This window comes from Physcomitrium patens, chromosome 1, assembly GCF_059467195.1.
Source record: "Physcomitrium patens ecotype Gransden chromosome 1, ASM5946719v1, whole genome shotgun sequence".
Taxonomy (NCBI): Eukaryota; Viridiplantae; Streptophyta; class Bryopsida; order Funariales; family Funariaceae; genus Physcomitrium; species Physcomitrium patens.
The window spans coordinates 18,183,991-18,186,997 of record NC_143410.1 but is presented as its reverse complement, the minus strand read 5'-3'; the positions used below and the strand labels follow the sequence as shown (position 1 = coordinate 18,186,997).

The window sequence follows — 3,007 nt, the reverse complement described above, 5'->3', positions numbered from 1 at the left end:
AAACCAGTTTCAACGAAGTTTATTCCTTTATCGCTTATTCAATTTACCTCAGTAAAGGATGTTTTAAGAAAAAATCACACCTTTTCAGTCGAACATGAAATTTTCAACTTTCTGCACTCTGCACAATGTTTTGAGAATTCCAAATTACTAAAATTTTACCAAAAATGCATCAGCAAATGAGATACATCATTTCAATAGTGGTCTAAATTGACTATTTACAAATCCACACCAAAATCGAAGACCAAAGTTCTTCCGAAAATGCAATTTTCTGATGTGGAAAGATATCCCCATTTCAGAATAGTTCTAACTTTGCATATAAAACCGCATAGATTTGTGCATGGTTCTCTACCAACATGCTGTGAACTTGTGTGCGTTCAATGTCTGCTCTTCGGGATTCAACACTTGCTTCGGCGTATGGCTTTCGCACTTGATCGTAACGTCTATTACTTATCAAACTTTGCATTGATTTGTAAGGCTACATTACAGTTCTGGACGAGAACCCATGTGAACCTTGATTTGTGAAGCTACACAGTTGTAATCTTTGATTGCTTGTGCAGGGCGACTCACAGGAAGAGTACTGGAAAGCCCTTGGCGAGATTGCGTTGCAATACAGTATAAGATTTGTCGGAAGAGTTTTCATGTTGCGGTGACACGATTCCCGCAAACCCTTCTGGATGAGATCGCTGCGAGCATACGAGAGTGTTGAGGGGATTGTGTTGAAGACCAACTGAAAGCTGATGAGGAATTTGTGAAGATTGATTGAATTCATGCACTATCTTTGTCAAGACTTACGCACCGTGAATCGATTCAATCGCTAAAAATCTCTTTCTTGGGAGAAAGGGCGAACGGAATTGAACAAAACTCACCAAGGAAAAAAGGTGCCAGAATAGAGCCAAGTTGACTGGCGGATTTGGGGTTTGAACAAGCTACTCTCCTCTCATTGCATTCAACATGGCCGACTACGTCCTCATAATTACAAGAAATCATGCGCTGTTGGGTGCACGCGACGGCAAGTGTACAGGATGAGAACCCCCTGATCACAGATGCACCATCGCGAATACTCCTAATCCCCTGTGCAATGGATCAACGCCTAGGAATTTTGAATTTCAAGATGAAGGTCACGAAGCTGCGCGAGAAGACGATCGATTGCCAGTGCTTGCAAACGCAACTGGCCCGAACAGCTTCCTTGATGGGCAATCGAGCGAAGATTTGCTCCATAATCTCCTTGCTCAAAATCCCCCAATCCACATAGGATCCTGCCACTTCAGCGTCAGCCTCATAAGATTTTGAGTACTGGAGTTCCATTGGCAACCCTACGTGCAAGACATACTCGTACATTGCTAACTCCGAATGGAAGAATCACAATAAACACAAGAACCAAAACCAAGGGAACAGATTGGGCAGGAATTTGGATCAATGCTTAAGGTATCGACACTGGATATGGCGAATCAGAGAGAAAGAGAGAGAGCGAGAGAGAGAGAGAGAGAGAGAGAGAGAGAGATAGTGCTGAATCGTGATGGAAAAAAATCTCCAAAGCGAGTCGATGGAACGATCTGAGACCAGGACTAACAATGCTCTAAAAAATTGTGTAGGATTGTAACCGATCGCAACCAACTATAGAGAAAATAATGTTAGACATGCTAGCTGAGAAAGAAAGAAAGAATGAAAGAGAGAGACCGTGAGAGCGTCCACTAAGGCGTCAATCGATTACCTCAAGAGAAAAACAGGGTGCAAATGAGACTGACATCCAAATCTTACGTGCCTCACATTCAGTCTTTACCACTGATTGCACCCCTCAACAATACAAGCTGCCCATTTGAGACGTACAAAAGCCACAAATCTGCAAGGGTTACAAAAGAAAAGAAAAAAAAAACATGGAAGCGAGGTCTAAATTAATCCTGACTACACCATGGTTGCAAAAGCAATCATCACCGACTCCACAGCACCGAAGAAGTTCAATGCATAATTCTCACCACAGATCACACTCAAAACTTAAGATCAATGCCCGACACTCTAACCCTCTAGCCAACTTCAGAACTGCATGTCTAGCGCACAACACATGTGGTAGGGAATAGGTTTTTTTAACTATTCAGGACTCGACTGAAGTCCAACTATCCCATGCAACTTGCAAGCGATGCTTTATGGTCTGAGCTGATCTTGCGCATCGATAAGAGCAGTGTCCAGGGACGAAGAATGTTTGGATTCGTCAGAGGATTCACGGCCATATATGGCAAGCCGCGAAAAAGGTGGGCCACAATCTTTCCCAGTGGACTTGCCATGTCTCGTGCTGTCAGGTTCCATTTGTGGTTCCCTTGGGAGGATGTGGGTCGCGATTCTGGGCGATCTGATACACACGCCTTTTTAAAAAACTCTTCGCCACTTGTGGGTACTGAGGAACAATTTATTAGTGCCCATTTCATGCAAACGAATGATGCCATACTCTGTAGATCGAATTGAGGAGCGTACTGGATCTCGCTACGGTCCAAGCGCCGGTCCTTGAAATTGATCTCAATAATCTATCCGATTGGCAGACGGATACGATTCTCACCTCGACACAGAAAAACGAACCTTGCAACTCACACTGAATCTTCGTAATGTCGGATTTCGAGTCTCGGGGGGAGAAATTCTGTTCTCTTCAAACGCATCCTTGCAACTGATGGCTCACCTTTACAGCGTCGAATATCCTTGATTCGGACCTGACCTACTAGACCTGGAAGCCTAGGACGGAGCTGCGAACGCGGCAGCGATGCGGTGCATCCTCGAACTTCTTCGAGAAGGCTCGTTAACATTTCCAGATAACTCGGCTTTTTATTTGTGGACGAGAACCGTTGTCGGCATGGAAAGCAGGGTATTGGCTGCTGCGGAGCTCCTCTGTAGGTGGACCAACCATAAATTTGCTTAAAACATCACATGTCATGCTCAACTGTGACTTAAGTGCTGAGATTCTAGTTTCTATATCGTTGTTCGGCAACTGGGTGTCATTGTTGAAGTGTAGCTTCGGTGGTTT

The 3,007-nt window shown here is 44.2% G+C and overlaps 1 long non-coding RNA gene across 1 annotated transcript; it reads right to left on the bottom strand.

The window, feature by feature from the left end:
• Nucleotides 1-802: 802 nt before the first annotated feature.
• LOC149989909 (uncharacterized) lies at nucleotides 803-2,101 on the bottom strand. The gene is made up of 2 exons (XR_016504186.1): nucleotides 1,712-2,101; nucleotides 803-1,262 (listed from the first exon to the last, which is right to left on the bottom strand). It is a non-coding gene; the product is annotated as an uncharacterized LOC149989909 (long non-coding RNA).
• Between the last annotated feature and the right edge of the window lie 906 nt (nucleotides 2,102-3,007).